The 22,410-nt window shown below is 42.1% G+C and overlaps 1 protein-coding gene across 5 annotated transcripts in view; it reads left to right on the top strand.

Annotated features, from left to right (window-relative positions):
- ELFN1 (extracellular leucine rich repeat and fibronectin type III domain containing 1) overlaps window positions 1–22,410 on the top strand; it is a 363,238-nt gene that overhangs the window by 260,319 nt on the left and 80,509 nt on the right. The window contains exon 5 of one of the 5 annotated variants that reach the window (XM_072120368.1): window positions 3,083–3,244. The exons of the other annotated variants lie outside the window; for them this stretch is intronic. The gene's annotated coding sequence lies outside the window, so the exon portion shown is untranslated. The remainder of the gene's footprint in view (window positions 1–3,082; window positions 3,245–22,410) is intronic. 5 annotated transcript variants of the gene reach the window in all.

Here is a 22,410-nt window from a genome sequence, read left to right as displayed (position 1 = left end):
AACACCCAAAAATACCACATTTTTTTTCCCCTCCTGTTAATCCTCCGGCATAAGCAGTTTATACACATTGGGAGCGGATGGCGCGATGACAGTGATCCCAGAATTCTTTGAGAAAATCACTAGAGAACAAATTAATAGCATCCCAGTTATGTTTCTTCTTACGAGAAGACGTCGCGAATAAAATAAGTGAAAGACCTGCAAAACTTCAAACAAAACCGGCAGGCAAATTGGGTCCTCGAAAAAAAAAAAAGATACATGGCCGGGATTGTAAACCAATTAGAGCTGAGCTTGTGCCGAATCTCACATTACCGGTGCTCGGCTCCGCTCTACACGCTTATTAGTATCAGTGTCCAAAGTTGTTACAAACTTAGTGAGACGTGATCGTAGAGAGGTATGCCGAAAATAAAAAAATGTGCTTAAAGGGAGCTCTACCTCCAGGATATTTCTAGGGGTTGGGCACTTTACCTCGTGCTTTTGTAATGCGTGTAAGTGTGTGTGTGTGGGGGGGGGATATTAGGTAATTTACCAAAATACATCTACTAACCCCTTCGTGTTGCAGCGTTTTTTCGCTCATTTTTCACTCCACCTTCAAAAACATTTTCATTTTTCAGTGTACAAAGCTGTGTGAGAGATTATTTCCTGTGTAACAAATTTTACTTCTCAGTGACATTATTTATTATTCCAAGCCGCGTACTAGGAAGCTGGAAAAAATTCCAAATGTGGTGGAATAGGCGAAAAAACGCATTCGCATTACTTTCTTGTGGGCTTAGTTTTTAAGACTTTCACTGTGCGCTGCAAATGATACTTCTACTTTATTCTTTGGTTTGGTAGGATCACGGTGATACCACATTCATATAGGTTTTATTGTGTTTTAATATACAGTACAGATCACAAGTTTGGACACACCTTCTGATTCAAAGAGTTTTCTGTATTCTCATGACTATAGAAATTATAGATTCACACTGAAGGCATCAACTTTTATATTTTTTCATGTAGAGAACTGTGTGAACTGTATCTCAGTTTTAGGGAAGGGGGGGGGGGGATTTGAATTTTTATTTTATTTTATTTTTTTTACAATTTTTCAGATGCCGTAGGGTACTTTAGGGTACTGCCATAGTACAGTATGGTAGTTAATGGCGATTTTCCACATAATTTATTACAATGTGCAGCCTTGGGTCTTTGTGTGACCCAAGGCTGTCATAATAAGAGATCGCCGCTCCCCGATGACATCATGGGCGAGGGGGACGATGATCTAACTGAACATGGCAGTGCCCTCGTGAGCAAATACTCACTGACTATGGAGAGGACTCAGCCCTAAGCCCTCTCTAAACACCCACAGCCAACATAGTAATTCGTCAATTGTCATTAAGGGATTTATAGATGTATATTGATCAATTACCTTATATTCGCCCCCCCCCCCCCCCACACACACACACACACACACACACACACACACACACACTTACACACATTACAAATAAATAAAATAGGGAAAGTGGCCAACAGACATAAAAAATGTAAAACTATTAAAAAAATTATCTCTCCCATCTTTTGTGAGCTGGAATTGTGAAGGGGGTTTGAGGGATTGTTCAGAATCAGGAAAACATGACTACTTTATTGTGGAAACAGCGCCATACTAATCCACAGGTTGTGTAAGGTATTGCCACCCAGTCCCAATATTCCATTAGCCACAATACCAGACATATCCTCTTGACATGTGTCGCACTGGAATAAAGCAGCCATGTTTTCAAACTTGCCTTTCCTTCCATCATCTATTTCTGGAATTATAAGACAAGTCGAATGACATGGACAGGGATGAGATGTAATACGGACAGTATTGGGGAAGTATGAGCCATGTTTTTTCTGATCCCTTTAAGATTCTGACCTCATACAGAAAGGATATTTCTGGTTCTCATTGAGAAGATCAAGGTGGTGTTTTCTGACTTGTGTAAAGCGAAAGCTTCATGGGGGAAAAGGATGCAAATTAGATGCAAACCCCATGTAGGAATGATGTCCTTATATACAAGGATGCCTAAGGTTCCCACCATCACCCATGTTGTCTTCCTTCATGGGAAGTCTCAGGTTTCACAGCAAAGTGAAAATATCTCATGTGAGGTTTGCTTGCTCTTTCACAATATGTCAGGAGAAACTCACATCAACCGTGACATGTACAGTAACCCTGACTGTGGCATATGACGGCAGCCACAAAATGCTCTCCAAGATACAGATGTTTATTCAGCGGTGAAGCTCCCTGAGGAGGCTTTGTCAGGAGTCACTGGTGAGCGTTGGCATGTGTTCCTTGGAGAGCCCAAAGGCAACGTGTCCCGTACATCCATGTCTCTTTCATTTTCTTATTGCCTTGTCACTGCCCTTCAGGATGGAAAATGTCCATCCCCTATAGCTCAAAGATCTACCAGACAGAATACATGAAGGTGACTTGTGGTGGTGTCGGAAATCCTTCCTCAACGACATCTCCCATATGATGTCACACTGTATCAGAGGCTTGACAATTAGGATTAATTTTGACTAAATTTGGGAGCAAGAAGTGAGCTATATATCAAAGGAACCTAGGGGAACATGGTGACCACTGCTGCCAATCTGTCTCCGATGTCAAGTACTGAAAGTAGTATCCACCTTAGGCAAGACAATGCCTTAAATAGGGACAAGATCCTATAAACTCTTTAAGGCAGGGGTCTCGGGAACATCCTAAACATTATGAAAGGAGAGAGCTGTTCATGTACTTTTACTAGAATTTAGTGGACCCAAACTTTAGGTTTGGCACGTCCATTTGGCAGTTCTGCCTAATCTGGACATGTTGCTTGATGGGTTGCAGAGTAGCCAATCAGGCAGCTTTATGTCCCTGCACCTAGGTATGACTGTGATTGGCCAGGTGTCAATGCTGTATTTTTGTTAATAACAGTAAATTAGAGAATGTGTTATTTTGTTATCCTGAGTATATTTAAGAATCTTCTCTTTGTGGGAATAGCCCTTTAACCTCTCAGAGGCACTTCAATTCCATCAGCTCTTGATATAAGAATGTACCTCTCCAGCTGAATGAGTGGAACATCCCTTTAATTTTCAGACTCAAACATTTTGGGGCAGATTTACTTACCTGGTCCTGTCGCGATCCCCGATGTGCGTTGTCCGACGAGGATTCAAGTCTGGATTCAAGGTCATGCGTCCAATGTAACGCTTTCCCGCTGACTGAGGTCCGCCGGAGTTCACCTTCTTCTTCCTGGTGCATGTAAGTGCTTCATCTTGCGACACAATTTCGTTTTTTAAATTCCGCGGTTTGTCCAAATCAGTCGGACCCCCCACCCCCGATTTCTGTCACATGCAAGATGGCGTTGATGCGCCACAATCTGATCGCGTGCGCAAAAGAACCGGGGCAATTAGGCGCAAAAAGGAAATATTTGGGAAACCCGACAGAATCGCGGTCCGCGGACCCTTAGTAAATGTGCCCCATTGAGCTGCTTCAGATAATGGGATTCCCAAAAACAGTATAATAGAAGCAATACATATTAATAACATGGCCCCATTACATCATAGGATGCCCTTCAGGGACTAAAAGCAGATGTCGAATGTCTTATTTTTTTAGGCAGTCCCCCTTTTTTTTAAGCTCAGCTGATTCCTGAGACTGTATCTGGTAATGTAAGGTGCAATACCACTCTCTGCCTATGGACAAAAGGGGCGCTGTTTACTTTTCTAGACCCATGTGACCCCTTTTTTGTAAAGTCCCCTTACCCTGTTCACATCATTTCTTTTAATCCCATTACTTGATGAATTTTAGGAGGCACGGTGATGAGTACTTTATGTAAAAAGTCACATTTTGCTAAATAGTTTTAATAAACACGCACCAAAACATCTCCTCGGTGACTTGTTGCTTCGGGGCAACTTTTATTACAGCATGAATATTTTAGAGGCAATATAAACACCGGCGATGTCTCGGGCTATATAATATCCGGGATGCTGAGTCTTCCTGGAAAAGGCTCTCATTCAATGTTATTAAGTTATCCAGCTCGGGGCGGCCCCCCAAATGTTGTGTTGTGTGACCATTTTTAGGACCCTTTAATTGTTACTGTAACTTGTAATATATTTGTAGTCAGGTCCTATGTTGTTGTAATGTCTCAGGGCAACGTTACTAATACACATGAAGTAATAGCAGTGGCAACTATTACAACTTGTACCACAAATCGAGAAGTTTTTCCTTAGGGTTTTTGACATTTTTATGGTTTATCTTTGATTTATAGTTTGAGGGGGGTCTCCTATAAGGTTAGTAGCAGACAGAGGTATAAGCTCCTTGACCCCAGTGGGACCTCCACCTGTTATGTGCCATAATTCTATCATGCTAATTTTTCATTATTTAGTAGGGCAGTTATTAGCCCCCCTTAGGCTTCGGATGGGGTAGTAACTGCTACCTCCTTATAGCTATGCTCCTGGTAACAAATTTCCTGGCAAAATTACTGCCACGCCAATGGACCTCAATAGAATAAATAGTATAAAACAGGGCTAAATATGGAGCCTTTAATGTAACAATAACAAAAAAGGAATCGCCTATCCCCAATTTCCTCTACTGTAATCCAGGCACTACCAAAGACTAAGGGGTGGAGCACAGTTTGGGGCAGTACATGGATCACATCGGACTGAGTTTCACCCCTTAGCATTTGGTATCCAATCACTGGCTAAGGAAAATCCCCACGCTGGCCAGTGATTGGCTAAGTAGGAATGACCATGCATTTCCTGGATTGGCAGAACCACAGAAAGTGGAGCACTCTGGGACAGAACTGGATCGGAACAGCCAGGGATCTGGGATCGGTAAAGAGATTTTTTTAATATAATTCATTTCCATGAAAAAAAAAGACCCTACAAGTAGAACAGTTCATATTTATAAGAATTTTACACTACTGTTTCTTTAAAATTTGTAGCCTCAGATGTAAGTGTTGACGGGGTTTTTTTTTTTTGCAGTTTTTATATGAATCATTCTACTCTAGAGACCTGCACGTGTGAATACACCCGTAAGGGACCTCGTAGAAACACCTGACTCTGAGTACACAGAGCACTCCCGCTTTACTGTGAAATTTGTCTTTGTTATTTAGAAGTGAATGGACCAATGGAGGATATGATAGAAAGTTCTCTCTGTTATTTGATACCGCTATCGTGGATTTAGGAAGAGATTCACTGCTCTGTTTAACGGTAATGGAAAATTCCACCCGCTGTCCTCTCTAGTGATTCTGTCCTTCCCGTACTTAATCATTTGTGATTTATAGCGGGAAAAAAGATTTGCTATGTAACAAAATTCTATGTTCCCTGGTGTGTATCTAGCTCCTGTGTTTGCCGATGTTCCTCTCCCCTGGGCCCAGTGGTAGCTGCTGCCGGGTTATGTATAATCCCCAGGCACCACCATCTCCCGTGTGGTGCCATGGCCTTGGTAAAATGCAAAGGTGCCAGTTTCTCTGCCCCTTGCCTGAGGATCCCTAATTATAAAAGGCACCTTGCACCATAGACAGTAACATGTACATTGAGAACCTACTACATATTGTCCTGAAAAGGTGTCCTGAATTTCTTCCATGTTCTGATCTTAGCTTGATCTGCCACTGCGCTCCTGTATCCAGCATGTATGCCTCTTTCTCTTGAGTGATGCCAGGGACTTTACTACCCACCACATATGACCATCTGCCCCACATAAGGTGCCTTTATGAAATTTAGAATTTCCAAAGACCACTAGTTATAAAAGGCACCTTCTCCCACAGACGGCATGGGCATGTAGGACCTACTACAAAGTGTCCACCAAATAAACAGGACTCTGCCATGTTCTGATTCTGCCCTGCTCTGTGACTCTTTTCTTTTATCCTGATTCATCCTAAATGTAATATGGCCAAGTACTATCCCCCTACCAAACATAAGAGTGAAGGATGAACAAATAAAAGTAGGTCCACTCTCAAACTTGAACATACAGGCGGTCCCCGGGTTACATACAAGATGGGTTCTTTAGGTTTGTTCTTAAGATGAATTTGTATGCAAGTCGGAACTGTAGATTTTATAATTGTAACTCCAGACAAAATTTTCTTGGTCTCTGTGACAATTGGATTTTCAAACTTTTGGGTTGTCTTAAAAACCCGGGATTAACAATAAAGCTTAATTGTGGACACGTTTGATAACTGTTACAGCTGATCATTGTAGCCTGGGACTAAAGTACAGTAAATTACCAACATACAGAGGTCCGTTTGCAACTAGGGGTCATATGTAAGTCAGGTGTTCTTAAGTAGGGGACCGCCTGTACTAGATCAGAGGTGGTCTCCTGAAAACATAAGCAGGGATGTGGTTGGAGTTGACATTCAGGACATTTGAGCTGGCTGCTTATTCTCCGGGGTGGCATGTTTTTATATGCAGGGTAAGGGCAGTGAGCTGTAACTTGCCAAAGATCATAATGATCCTATTGTCAGATCTCTGGATCAAGATCCCAACACCCACCTCTACGACAAGTATACCACCAATGGATGACCACCAGTGAGGGGTAAATAAATAAAAGTAGGTCCCTTCTCAAACTTGGATATGCTAGATCAGAGTTGGTTTCCTCAAAACATAGGCAGGGGTGTGGTTGGGGTTTGCAACCAGGACATTTGCCCTGGGTGCTAATTCTCAGGGATGACACATTTTTAGATGCAGGGTAAGGGCAGTGAGCAGGAACTTGCCAAAGATTATAATTATCCTATTGTCAGATCTTAAGATCCAGATCCCAACACCCACCTCTACGACAAGTATACCACCAATGGATGACCACCAGTGAGGGGTAAATAAATAAAAGTAGGTCCCTTCTCAAACTTGGATATGCTAGATCAGAGTTGGTTTCCTCAAAACATAGGCAGGGGTGTGGTTGGGGTTTGCAACCAGGACATTTGCCCTGGGTGCTAATTCTCAGGGATGACACATTTTTAGATGCAGGGTAAGGGCAGTGAGCAGGAACTTGCCAAAGATTATAATTATCCTATTGTCAGATCTTAAGATCCAGATCCCAACACCCACCTCTACGACAAGTCTACCACCAATGGATGACCACCAGTGAGTGGTAAATAAAGGTTGGCCCTCTCTCAAACTTGGGTATGCTAAATCAGAGGTCTACGACAAGTCTACCACAAATGGATGGAAAAAGTGGTGGATCCAACCATCATACAATACTATAGGTAAAACCCTACCTGCTCTCTCCAGAAAGCTAGTAAATATACTACATATCATAATCACTCTGAAACCCAAAGGCATCGGAGAAGCAGCCACACCTGCGCAGAACCTCTCTCCGGAGGACCATTTTCCAGGGACTCCTAGGATTTGAATCTTGCTGCGTCTGCCACTCATTCGGCTCCTGAATGCTTTTAGTCAGCGCAAAGCACAAAGTGTAATGCTCTATTTTGTCATTTTCCCTGACAGCGGGTCTATGAAATAACCATAGTAATGTTATATTGCAAATTGCCTTATTTTCCATGCAATTTCGGAAGGTGCTTGTGTGTGGGGTCGCTCTCTGAATGCAATATGAATCGGTTAGCTATTTCATCTCATTTGTGTTTTATTACATTCAGTAAGTAACTAACATCCCTTCCCTTTCCTCTCCTCTCCTCTCCCGTGGGCAGCTAACTTGGCAGGAGGATTGTAAATTACTTAGCCCGGTATAAGATTATTGTCATAGGAAAGGTTGAAAAATTGATACAACAAATTAAGAAAAATACATGTTGGCAGCATCTAGGCCGGATAATGGAGGGACAAGCGCCGCGCAGGGTTTCTGCCAAGTTACAGTGATCCAGACCCACAGATGAGCAGGACATTGGCAAAACAGGCTGTTCCCTTCACAGCTGCCAAGGAAAAAAAATTGGAATCATCTCCAGTTCTATCCGGGCTCAGATTACTAACCCAAGGTGTAATACACCCAATTACGAAGTTAGTAAGAGCCAACGACACCCAAAAGCCCAATAACCCATTTTATCTACTAGACTGTACATCTCGATCTCATACTCAACACATTTTATGCCGCTTCAATAATGAAAAGTGGAACTCGGACATAGATTAATATTGTCCCAGTAGTGAGTCGTAGTGCAGGAAAGAAACTTTACATCTTATGTTGTGTCTTCTCTATGGATATAAGTTGTCAAACAGGATCTGGACGATTTCAGGGAATGGGAACCATCAACGAGCTTCTGTTAGGCGATTCACATGTATCAAACTTTTGGCTTGCCTTTTTCTTTAATTTTTGAGACTTTTCGTGGAGTTTGTGTTAATTTGCAACTTTTTGCACCTAAAACTGTCTCCCTTCAAAGTTTGCCATTGTCTAGGTTCCTGCAGTGTTCCCTGAGTTTTCACCTGAATCCAGTTGCGAAAGTTGTGACTTTTTGCCCCCAGAGCAGGCATATAAATTAGCTTGGAACTGATTGAGAATATTGGAGACTTTTTCCGTCTTTTGTTTTAAAAAGTTGTAGATTCACTAAAGACCAAACGCCCCATTTATCAATATGGAAAAACCACTAAGATACATCTGACTTGCAGAAAAGCCAAGAAAAGTTCCAAAAAGCAGACGGACAAAGCCCCATTGTCCTATTGGTTTCTGTATAACATTTTGGATTCAAAATGGTTACAGATGAGGGACACAGCCAAGATTCGATTCATTAAAGCTTCAACACAAGTTTCTTAAGATTCGATTATGTCTTGGAAATCGGTATATAACCCCGTCTAGTCCTCTCAAACACAGATTTTTTATAAAAAGTTCTTATCACTTTTGTTAATTTTTTTTTTACATTTTTTGCCTGGACCATCCATCCTTACTAAGCCTTGGGATAGATAAGAGTATAAGGCTCCATTCACCGTAACGTATGCCAGCCCGGCCGTAGCTGATGGGCATACGGGAGGAGGGGTGAGCGCTGTGGACCCCTCCCCTTCCTTTTGGGATGCACGGCACACGGCTGTGCACATGGGGATAGATAAAACATTCTCTAGCTTTTCCCTATGTACAGTGGTGAAGGTGCCACACATTTGTTACACCGTACTGCTGCCGGGAGCCTATTGCCGATTATGGGGTGCACAAACGGCCGAATAACGGTCGTGTAAATGAAACCTTAGGTACATGTCATTTTGGGATTTTATACCGATTTACAGGACAATTAAAGTAGCAACAGTGCGGAACGAATTGATACAGACCCAAATCGAATCTTACCTCTAAGGAAGGAGTGAAAATAATAATTAAATATCCAGGGAATATGACCTCAGTATCAGATTGGATGGGGTCTAGCACCCAAGAGCAACCCAACATCAGATATTGTGAGCAGCTGATACAGAGAAGGGAACAGTATGCAAACAGCTCCGTTCTTGGTGCAGTGGTCAGGTCAGGTTACTGCAGAACATCAAATGAATGGAAGCTGAGCTGTAGTGACACGGTTCAGCCACTACTCAGAGAATGGTGTTGTCTGCTTCCTATTTTATTCTCTATCAACTGAGTACAACTGATCTGTGGGTTAATGGTTATTGAACCCCAACTATTCTGATACTGAGGATGTATCTTTAAAGGGGTTTTCCCATGAACTAAAGTAGGCTCTATCCACAGGATGAGGCCTATCTTGCTGATCAGTGCGGGTCTCAGTGCTGAGACCCCCACAGATCCCGAAAACGAGGGGTCTTTTGGACTCCTCGTCGCTCCGTCAGACTTATGGAGCAGACGACCACGCATGACCGTTCTGCTCCATTAATCCCTATGGAGCTGATGGAGATCGTCAATTTTCATCAGCTCCATAAAGATCAATGGAGCAGAGCAGTCACGCGCGGCCGTCTGCTCCTTTATGCTGACGGAACGGCGAGGGGTCCAACGGACCCCTAGCTTTTGCGATCTGTGGGGGTCTCAGTACGGAGACACCCACAGATCAGTAAGTTATCCCGTAGGTAGGGCCTCACTTTAGTTTGTGGAAAACCCCTTTAAGGAAAGGGATTTTTAACACAGGGGTTTCTGTATGTTCCAAGGACTCCCATCATGCGGCCCCCCGCACTGATTAGCTGTTTGGTGCCCTAAACAAGGGGCGTGGCTGCTGTTGTGTCTTCCAGCTACTACAGGGACATGTTTCGAAATGTATCAGAAGTGTCTCAGAGCAACACTGTGGGCAACCAATCAGAGCTCAGCTTTCCTTTTCTCACAGCAGTTTACGAAATGAAAACTGAGCTCTGATTGGTTCTCATGTGAACATTTTTGCTCTCATACAGTTCTGATAAATCTCCCCCCCATCTCTGTGTCCCTGTCCTGGAAATAGTTGATCATTCTGGGGGGGGGGGGTCAAGGGATATCCCCGCACCAATCAACCATTGACAGATGCTGTCAATAGTTGACAATCTCTTTAAGTACAGCGCTATTGTTTTTTTTATGGAACTGACTTTATTGCACTTATTTGGGGATGAATCGTCTTACTTATTGGAGCCTCCCAACACCCTTGTCCTAGATTCTTGTGGATCTTCTCAAGGAGTTGGTGGTCTTCTGAAGAGGTCTCCCATTAAGAAGCCTCCAGCTTCACCATTACGGTTGTGACATTATAATCCTCTCAGCTCTGGGACTTCGCAGTTAAGTGTAATTGAAATTCGGTATAAATTGATAGTTTGCCAGATGTCCTCTTGATTTCACGTACCTGCTTTCCGATCCTGTCCCTTGGTAAACTGCTATCTGCATTTGCCATCATTAAAATTAATTAGGATATGATTATCTTCACTTCTCTTACTGTGCCGTGATATTTAGGTACTGAAAAAGTTGAGACGGCGCAGATGAGAGGCAGATGAGATTTCCGTCTGTTATCAATTTACAACTTAGATAATTTTTCTTAAAGGGAATGCACAGGATGAGAAGAAAGATGATAGCGCCACACCTGTCCATATGTTGTCTCTGCTATTGCAGTTTGATACTTATCTCCCGCACAAGAAAGAAGCCACGTTTTTGTCAATATCAGGTTTTAACTTTATAACTATGCCTGTGCTTATGGAGTCCAATTCAGTACACCAAGATAGTGCTCACTCCCTGAGTAGGACACCGAGTATGACTTCTAAGCCTAGAATGAGCAGAGGTTTCAATAAGCAAATTACACGTTCTGCTGAATTTTTCCCACAAAACTATAAATCAATCTGATCAGTTCCTCCTACTCTGTAACATGCTACCTGCATAAAGATATTATGTACAATCTGCTCAGCTCCTCCTGCTCTATGGCATGCTGTATGCAGATCAGACACTATGTATAATCTCCTCAGCTCTTCCTGCTGTATAACATGCTGCCTGCAGATAGGACACTATGTACAATCTGCTCAGCTCCTCCTGCTCTGTAACATGTTGCCTGTAGATGGGAAACTATATACTTGTACAATCTGCTCAGCTCATTCTGCTCTATAACATGCTGCCTGAAGATCAGACACTATGTACACTTTGCTCAGCTCCTCCAGCTCTATAAAATGCTGCCTGCAGATAGGACACTATGTAGAATCTGCTCAGCTCCTCCTACTCTATAACATGCTACCTGCAGATAGGACACTATATACAATCTGCTCAGCTCCTCCTACTCTATAACATGCTGCCTGCAGATAGGACACTATGTAGACTCTGCTCAGCTCCTCCTACTCTATAACATGCTACCTGCAGATAGGACACTATGTACAATCTGCTCAGCTCCTCCTACTCTATAACATGCTACCTGCAGATAGGACACTATGTACAATCTGCTGAGCTCCTCCTACTCTATAACATGCTACCTGCAGATAGGACACTATGTACAATCTGCTCAGCTCCTCCTGCTCTATAACATGCTGCCTGCATATAGGACACTATGTACAATCTGCTCAGCTCCTCCTACTCTATAACATGCTGCCTGCAGATAGGACACTATGTACAATCTGCTCAGCTCCTCCTACTCTATAACATGCTACCTGCAGATAGGACACTATGTACAATCTGCTCAGCTCCTCCTACTCTATAACATGCTACCTGCAGATAGGACACTATGTACAATCTGCTCAGCTCCTCCTACTCTATAACATGCTACCTGCAGATAGGACACTATGTACAATCTGCTCAGCTCCTCCTGCTCTATAACATGCTGCCTGCATATAGGACACTATGTACAATCTGCTCAGCTCCTCCTACTCTATAATATGCTGCCTGCAGATAGGACACTATGTACAATCTGCTCAGCTCCTCCTACTCTATAACATGCTGCCTGCAGATAGGACACTATATACAATCTGCTCAGCTCCTCCTGCTCTATAACATGCTGCCTGTAGATAGGACACTATGTACAATCTGCTCAGCTCCTCCTCCTGCTCTATAACATGCTGCCTGCAGATAGGACACTATGTACAATCTCCTCTTCTTACAGCAGCCTGTAGTCTGTCATTGTGCAGACTTCTAGCAGTCCTATATCAGTATGTACAATATTAGACATCCACGGATTACAACTCCCATTATTCTGGTTAGAACAGAAGCCGACGTGACTGTATTACAAAGAGTCCATTTCTAATAGACGAGACCCGCTATGAACCCTCCACATGAATAATAGAGTGTTGTGACGTCTCCACTGCCGATGCATAAGGATTTTAGGGCCAAACTTAAAAAATGCTGATCTCTTCGGAATCTGAAAACCTGGGAAATGTAATGCCCGTAATCCTCAGAAACTAAATATGTTCCCGTCTGTGGGGAAGGTTTTAAATGAAATATATATCAGTAATGAAAATGGAAATAAATCTAAGGATGGAAATAATAAATCCAGGGAAGCATCTCTGGCAATCCGCAGGTTCTCAGATAATAGGAAGATATTTCATGGAGGAGACTCGTATAGGGAGGGAAGGTTTATCCATCTAACATCTCTTTCTTGTCAACCAACTATGGAACTATGGGTAAGGAGAACATCAAAATCACTTAAGGAGAGCTCCGACTCTGACCTTGGGATAATTCACCTGCCAGTAACTTCTAGTACAGGCAGTCCCCAAGTTACGTACAAGATGGCTTCTTTAAGGGGGAGATTTATCAGAAGTGTCTGAGGTAAAATTGTTCTAGTTGCCCATGGAAACCAATCAGAGTTCAGTTTTCATTTCATAAACAGCTGTGGGGAAATGAAAGCTGAACTCTGATTGGTTGAACAGTTCTTCTCTCAGACACTTGTGATAAATTTCTCCTCTTGAGTTTGTTCTTAAAAGTGCTGTTCCCATTTCAGCAAATTAATGTTATTGTTTGTATTATAAAAAGTTGTACAACTTGTCTAATATACTTTCTGTATCAATTCCTCACGGTTTTCTAGATTTCTGCTTGCTGTCATTCTATAGAAAGCTTCTGCGTTTACTTCCAGTGGACAGAAATCTGACCATGGTCACACAGGTGTCACAGAGAGTAAGGCCGGCGGCACACGTTGAAACCGTTTTTGGGCAGTCTGTTAAAAACGCATCCATTTTTCAGTTTTTGTCCGTTTTTCCCAATTACCATAATTATCATAATTGGGGAAAAACAAAAATGGAAAAAACTGATGCGTTTTCAAAAACACATGCGTTTTTTAACGGACTGCTTAAAAATGGCCCAAAACAGGTTCAAAACGCCACTGGCCTAATCAGATATGGGCGTTATAACGAGCTGTGCACCTGTGTAACCATGTTCAGATTTCTGTCCACTGGAAGTAAACGCAGAAGCTTTCTATAGAATGACAGCAAGCAGAGATCTAGAAAACCATGAGGAATTGATACAGAAAGTAAATTGGAAAGTTGTATAACTTGAATAAAGTTGTGTAATACAAACAGTAACATTAATTTATTAAAACTTTATTTTTAACATTTTATGCTGTCATACAAACACTGTCAATAAAGCTTCATTACAGACACCTTACAGCTGACCATTGCAGCCTGCGACTATAGTAACATCCAGAGAGCTTCACCAGAGGTCACAGTGGGCAGAGGGGTCAGTCTGTAACTAGGGGTCGTCTGTAAGTCGGGCGTCCTAAAGTTGGGGACGCCCTGTATTCCATGAACTTATAGATTTATACTTATGTTATAGTTTAATTATCTTTATGCTCTAAAAGTGTCAATCTGTGCTAATATTGCCCCTGCTCAAAGAAGGGACACACCCCTGTGACACACCCACATGTCAATTATTCATCAATTTCTAAGAGGAATAAATGAGAAATGGCACAAAGCAGAGGGGCAGATTTATCAAAAGTGTCTTACAGTTAGACTAGACAGTAGTGATGACCGGAGCCAAACCCACACATCCCCCACACACACGCCCCGTTAAAACTCGTGGTCGGTTCTGGCACCAATCGTGGATGTTAACTCTTTGAATGCCGTCATTTAAATGCCATTGGAGAGTAACGATCATCAGGAAAACGGTGGGGTGCACACCGGCATTTAAAGGATAACACACTTGGCAGCACCGTTTGCAGGTGTTACCAGTTGGGGTGAGCATTCGGTACCCAAACAGTTACCTTAACCGGTCCGCTCCTCCCTATTAGACAGACTTGTACCGCACCAGATTTATCAAAGTTTCTGCTATTGGCTGATAAATCGGTCATAGCAGAAGACTTGTGTAACTTTGTACCTTCTATTAGTTTGCTTAGTTTGGCACAGAAAAACATCAAGATTCTCCCACATTTACAGAATTTTTGGCGCATGCCGTTTTCGCCTCAAAGCCACTTCCCCCTTTTCAAGGTTCAACTTTACTAAATACTTCTTGATGAGGACTTCACGTTACAGAGAAACCACATTGTTCTGAAACTAGGGGTCATTAAGAGTCCTGACAGAAGCAGGAAGAGGGGAGTGTGGGAGCAATGTGAGTTATAACTCTCCTGCTACAGCTCCTCCTATTCATCAGAGATCAGACATGTGAACAAAGAAGCATGGAGAGTCTGCACACAGCACAAAATTAAGTATGAGGACTGCTCAATCACTTGTTGAACACTCAGGGATTATCCGTACGGCAGTTAAGGCACGTGGGCAACTTATGTGAAAGAGAAACCAACCTCACTAATAACCCCCAGAACAAATTGTTTAGAGTTATTCTTGTCTGCAGCCTATTTGTTTGTACGTTTTGGATGCGTCCAGAGTAATTCTGACCAGAACATGACATCAGATCATTTCCATTACTTCCCTTTATCTAATTTCACATGAAAAATGTGTCCATAGGAGGAAGCGTCACTTTCACTAGATCAGGGAGATGGCTGTGGGCGAGAATTACTGAAATGATTTTTTCTGGATATATTTATATTAAAATTTTACTTCATTGACACTAATGTCACTTTTCAGCAAAAAACACAAAAAATTGCCACCACAACTTAATACATTTTTTTTAATCAAGGTTCACATTTTACCAAATATCCATAAATCGTTTTTCAGGCATAATTGGCCATTTTGTAATCATTTCGGTGTAATTGAAGTTTTTTAGCTTTCTACATCGCACCCAAATGTCACCTTCAGTAGGGCAGGAGAAGGCGGATGTAAATATGGAGTCATACAGGCTTTGATCATCCGAAATTCATCCACTCCGATGCTGATTAGTGACATCAAACTGCAGCTTGGGGTCTGTCTACAAATATTATTTAGAAATGTTTCAGGATTTTGTAGATTACTGGGTGTTTTTTGGGAACATAAATGTACAGAAATCATACATTAAAGCAGTCAAACAACCCCCGAAAAGGGAATCTGTCAGCAGTTTTGACAGCGCTACGTATTGTTCCTGGAGATTTGTGTAATCATACCTTTGTGTGTGATGTTAGTAGCAGCAGGACTGTGAAATACAGATTTACATTGCAGGGTTGTAGCTTCTCTAAGTGCACTGGGGGTGTGTCCTCACACTGCTGTGCTCTTCTCTGTGTACTCTGCAGCCAGTGTTAGGTAATGTCCCTGGAGAGCTATGTGTGGTGTCGAAGGGAACCTGTCACCAGGATTTCACATATTAGGTTAATGGCAGCTGCTGTAGGTCTCATTATATGTTGCACAAACATGTATTTAACTATCATTTTTGTGGTTCGTTTCTGAGAAATCATATTAAGAAAAGAGGGCGTTTTCAACATTACTCCACGACTTGGCCACTTCTAACTGTGATCTTAATGTAATCAAAACCGAATCGGCAGAAATCTTGGTCAAGTACAAGTTTGTGTTGCATATAATGGGATCTGCAGCAGCTGCCACTATCAGCCTGATATGTGAAATCCTGATGACAGGTTCCTTATAATAGCAGCAGGACTGTGAAAAGTGCTGTGCATCAGCACCAGAGCTCTCTGAATTCAGCTACATTCCTGGAATAGAAATCCATATTTCACAGTCCTTTCACACACGATGGTATGGTCACGCAGTTCTCCGGGAACAATACCTAACACTGGCTGCTGATTGTATGACCACACTGCTGACAGGTAACGGCAATTATGTGCATGTGGCTTATACCTGATTCTATGTACTCAAACAGATGAGGAGTAGAAGAAAACAGTGGCTACAGCAGATAGAGAAAAGAGGCTCCGACTGCAGCTAGATGTTTCCGGATCGGTCGGAGAAGACAGAAGGTCCAGCTGTCACTCTAAAAAGAATAAATGTTCCAAATTTGTTATGTTAGAAGAAATTTACAGTACAGTGAGAACATGTTGGGAAGATGGGGAAATAATAATGAAATAAGTAAGAGCGTTTTCAAAAAGGTCATATTTCTTTCGACTCAATAAGCAAAATGCAAAAGGAATGAACTACAGGTACATCATTATTTAACTTTAAAACAGCAGTAGTACTTCTAGGGACCCAATTCCTTTAACTCGGCAGGAAGGTTGTTCCAAATATCTAAAAGGAGCAACCAACTATAAAATGAAGTGTGTATGAGTTAAAGGGAACCTGTCACCAGGAGAGCCATTTTTAGCACTCCCCCAGTCCCCACAGAGCATAGTACATACACTGCCAAAGTGTTTTTGTATAAAAAATAGGCTTTACAGAAAAAGAGATATGTTATATTGTACCTTTCATTAGCATCTGCTGTGTGACTAGGCAGTTGCCCACTGGGAGTGGCTGGAAAGGAGCAGTCCCCCCCCCCACCCCACACACACACTTGGGAAACCATGTGTCCTTTTAATCCTACTGATTCTCCATACTGGACCCCTCCATGCCCCCCTTCCTCTCGCCTACTATATATTACCTACTCACCACCTTAGTTGGCACTTTGATGCACTTGCACGGTTTTTGCACTGTCACATGCATGTTGGTTTGCACTCTGCACATAGTTTTTCTATCATATATGATATTATGTTTGCTTATTATCATCCTTTCTTTTTGCTATATGTATTTTGGTCCTCTCTACTGTTATTTATATATCCCAGTTGTGGGAGTTTACATTTACATTTCTGTACATATATTTGTATTAATGTACTCATTGCACTCATCACTTTTATCAATCCTATGTATTCAATTGTATACGTACTTGTGTTTTACCATTTTATCTATGCACTTGTCACTTTATATAGTATCCTCTGAGCCTCTTCCCTTTCCCATATTTTAGATGTAGATGTTTCCCCTTCCCTGTAATAATTATATCTCTGATGCTGGTTTTAATACCTTCTAGATTTTATAATACTAGGATACTATGTAATACTGTCCCCTGGATACCTTGTGGGCATTCCCAAGCGACCTAGTGGACTATTGAACCTTGTTTCCAATTTTTGGCGCAGCTGCGCCAGACTCTTGGTAGTCTGTCGCAGCACTCGCTCTTTTTGGCGCACGCGTAGGAAACATATCCTGTTCCGAGATACCGCGATATCTCGGACTCTTGGTATCCATTCCCATGTCATGTGATCTTTTGTTGTCCAGCCCCTTCCTTTCCCTGCCGCTCATCAGCTATAGGTACACAGCTGTACCTGATCTACATTTTTCAGCCTTATTCTCTCATTGGTGCACTTCTGTATTTAAACCTACCAAGCCTTTCTCTAGACACTCCCCTTGAAAAAGCTACGTGCGAAACACGTGTCGGGGTGTACAGCGTGTGCCTTCCTACTGGTATAGGTAACATTACTGCTCTTATGTGAGGGACGTCTTTCCTCTGTTTGCAATTCCTACTTAGGTTGTGACTATTAATAGGCTACACTTACCAGTCTCTACTTGTTCTACTGGTTTTATCAACTTTATATTATGTGGCACTCTCTGTTGTTTTTATATTGTACTGTTGCTGGTGCATTGTGATGCACTATTTTTTCTCAATAAAGATTGTTTTGTATTATACGAAATATACTTTAGATGCTGTGTTTTTCAATTTTTTGGTGAGATATAATGGGATCTGCAGCAGCTGCCACTATCAGCCTGATATGTGAAATCCTGATGACAGGTTCCTTATAATAGCAGCAGGACTGTGAAAAGTGCTGTGCATCAGCACCAGAGCTCTCTGAATTCAGCTACATTCCTGGAATAGAAATCCATATTTCACAGTCCTTTCACACACGATGGTATGGTCACGCAGTTCTCCGGGAACAATACCTAACACTGGCTGCTGATTGTATGACCACACTGCTGACAGCTAACGGCAATTATGTGCATGTGGCTTATACCTGATTCTATGTACTCAAACAGATGAGGAGTAGAAGAAAACAGTGGCTACAGCAGATAGAGAAAAGAGGCTCCGACTGCAGCTAGATGTTTCCGGATCGGTCGGAGAAGACAGAAGGTCCAGCTGTCACTCTAAAAAGAATAAATGTTCCAAATTTGTTATGTTAGAAGAAATTTACAGTACAGTGAGAACATGTTGGGAAGATGGGGAAATAATAATGAAATAAGTAAGAGCGTTTTCAAAAAGGTCATATTTCTTTCGACTCAATAAGCAAAATGCAAAAGGAATGAACTACAGGTACATCATTATTTAACTTTAAAACAGCAGTAGTACTTCTAGGGACCCAATTCCTTTAACTCGGCAGGAAGGTTGTTCCAAATATCTAAAAGGAGCAACCAACTATAAAATGAAGTGTGTATGAGTTAAAGGGAACCTGTCACCAGGAGAGCCATTTTTAGCACTCCCCCAGTCCCCACAGAGCATAGTACATACACGACCAAAGTGTTTTTGTATAAAAAAAAATAGGTTTTACAGAAAAAGAGATATGTTATATTGTACCTTTCATTAGCATCTGCTGTGTGACTAGGCAGTTGCCCACTGGGAGTGGCTGGAAAGGAGCAGTCCCCCCCCCCCACCCCACCCCACACACTTGGGAAACCATGTGTCCTTTTCAAATATATGAATAACTCCCCACACTCGGCATTGGCTGTAGAGGAGCAGGGGGCGTTGCTAAGCCAAGTGATGAGTGTTTTCATATATTTGAAAAGGACACATGGAGGAGCGGTTTCCCAAGGGTGGGGGGAACTGCTCCTTTCCAGCCCCTCCCAGTGGACGTCTGCCTAGTCACACAGCAGATGCTAATGAAAGGTACAATATAACTTATCTTTTTTTCTGTAAAACCTATTTTTAATACAAAAACACTTTGACAGAGTATGTACTATGCTCTGTGGGGACTGGGGGAGTGCTAAAAATGGGTCTCCTGGTGACAGGTTCCCTTTAAGCCACTTGCCTCAGGCAGTGCCCCCCTGCAGCAAGGTGGGGAGGCAGTATCAGGGACAAAGTTATCTGCTACAAAGAAGGACCTGCCACATAAAAATAGTCTCTCTTTTTAGACTCTCTTTACACCAGATGTCAGCATAGGTGTGAGACATGGCATGGAGAAGGTTCCAGTCTATAGCTTGTCTTAGGAGAAGGGAGTTTAGGTTCACCCCTGCTTCTTTCCCTCGCCAGTAACGACCCTATTATAATTTGATAGTTCGGGGCCTCATTACCTCTCTGTATGCCTCTGGATGTCCTTGTGTGATCACAGCTTCCCATGGTATAATATGTGATCATCATATGACAATGTGTCTACCTCTGAAGGTAAGTGATGAAGGTTCCATTCAATGACAGCAGGCAGAGAGCTTGAGAAATTTAGAAAATTCTGTAAAAAATTACATAACCTTTTTATTCTTTCCCTTTAAAATCTCTATTGTTAATCACCAAAAATAAACTACCCCATACCCACACTGGGACCCCTGTGACTTACAATTAGGCGTTCATTGTGCGTCTACGAGAGGCGCAGTACATTACATTTGAGAGCTTCATTAGAGATTTTTTTTTGTCGGCGCTGAACTCCCCGGCAGAACATTGGATCACAAATTTCAATTAGAACGTCTTTTTAACCTTAGCGAATGGGTTACAGTAAAACATTCACGGCAGAATGAAATAGCGCCTTAATGGACCGGCGTCCTATAAAATTTACTTTTCAGAGGTTTTTAAGCGTGAATTGTAGAAACCGCAAAACAGGATCTATAAAAAGAAACTTTTTTTTTTCTCTCCACCTTTTATATTTTAGTAGCGCAGGTATTTAAATTAATGGCCGCCATTGGCTTTATAGGGATATAATAGATTCAGTCTGTAAAGAGTCGTTTGGAACGGCGCCATTTCCACACAGAAGTGATTACACATAAAACATGTCCGCGCAGGGGAAACGCTTTGTTTGCTTGTGTCAAATTTATAGAGGCTATTTGTAGAATCCACTTTTATGGTGGATTTTAGATTTTGTATCTGAGATGCTAATGAAGGCGATGCAGCCGGTTGATAATGATTTCACAGTTTACTTGCTCGGCAATGAAGAGCGGAGACGGATCGAGAAACAGCGCCACTTATGTATACAGGTTGTTTTAGGTATTGCAGTTTCAACCAGTTTTACTTTAAAATGAGTGGTAACTTTTGAGTTCTGAGGATCTGATCACTGGGACCCCCACTGATCACAGGAAGAGGGGTCCTTTGCCCACATATGCGGGTCTTTAAGGTGCACTGCCGCTCCTATTCTGTACTCATTCTTTTTTGTCATTGAGCAGAATGGAGATAGAGCTACGGTTGACATACTGCTGCATTCAAATGATGAATAAGGGCCCCCCTTCTCATAATGGGTGGGTCCCCCATGGATTAGACTATTGGCGGATTCATTTTGTCCGTGATCAGTGCCATGTCCCGAACTGACCACAGTGCTAGTAATGGATCTCTGCCAATCATATTGATATATGATGCAAGTTCCAGCTTCCCCGATATTCAGCAGAGCCAACAGTGTAATAATTATGGGGGAAGCAGTTACTCTGAGCATCAATCCCTGCAGTCTAATCAGTTTGTGGCATCTTTCATGTTCCTTGAACACATACCGGTCATGGAAAGTCTAAATCCAGCCTATAGGTAAGTCATAACAAGTGAACTCGATGCAATACCAGACTGGGTATGAAGAAGAGCTGTGTGTGTGAATTAATGTAGTTATGTAGCAGTGCTGCATGTGAGTGAATGTATATAGAATAGCTGAATTAGTGAGTGAATGGATGTAGCAGAGATGTGTGTCAGTAAAGGGATGTAGCAGGGCTGTGTGTGAGTGAATGGATGTAGCAGAGCTGTGTATGAGTGAATGGATGTAGCTATCTATTTGTGAGTGAGTGGATGTAGCAGAGCTGTGTCTATGACTCTAGCAGAAGAGTAGCACAATGGTTAGCACACTTACATTGTGGCGCCAGGTTGATTGTTTTTAGGGCTAAATTCACACCTGTTCGGTGGGTTCTGTTGCCCCTGCACAGTCCACGCCTTTTTTATTTCCCACTATTTATAACAGAAGCGAAATGAAATGTAATCATCCATACATTGACGTCAATGGGGAATGGAAGTTGAACAGAAGACCTTCTGCCTGCTAACAGGTCATGGGCAACGTCTACATGGACATTCCGTATTTTTAACATCTCTTATGTATGAAAACATACTCGGAAAACATACTAAGGGGTACACTTGGTATTACAACTGGAGGACCCAATCTAGACAGATGTGAGTGACAATCTCTGTATTACCCTTTATAATGTGTTGGGTGCTAATTAAATAAATAAACAAAATATAAAATTTTTTGCATTGAACAGTCTAAAAAATTATAGTTAAAAAGTCTCTTCTAAAGACCAGTAATAACAACTCGTGCCCCCATTCCAGTGCAGCTGCTCCTGGTCCCCATTAAATTGCACTTCCTAGATGTTTCCTGATACCACAGGAAACACAAGTGGAGGTTCAAACCACTAGGGTCGCAACTCAAACCAGTGATTGGCTGAGCAGTCTCCCTTAATGTTTCCCAGGAGGTAAAGTTGAGCGGGGACCATAGCGGTTCTATGCCGCAGTGATGGAGTGGAGGACGGTAAGTATAGAATTATTATTATAAATATTTACTATAATTTCTGATAACTGCAGAGCCCCCCCCCCCTTTAAGTAGATTATAAGATTGACAGTAATTGGCTATTATTAGATATTGTTCATATTATATACAATACCGTACAAATCTGATCTACACATAATACCCCATGCTGGTGCTTAGCTCTAACCTTTACTAT

This window comes from Engystomops pustulosus, chromosome 8 (assembly GCF_040894005.1).
Source record: "Engystomops pustulosus chromosome 8, aEngPut4.maternal, whole genome shotgun sequence".
Classification (NCBI taxonomy): Eukaryota; Metazoa; Chordata; class Amphibia; order Anura; family Leptodactylidae; genus Engystomops; species Engystomops pustulosus.
The sequence above is the reverse complement of the archived record's forward strand: the minus strand, read 5'-3'. Positions and strand labels throughout refer to the sequence as shown.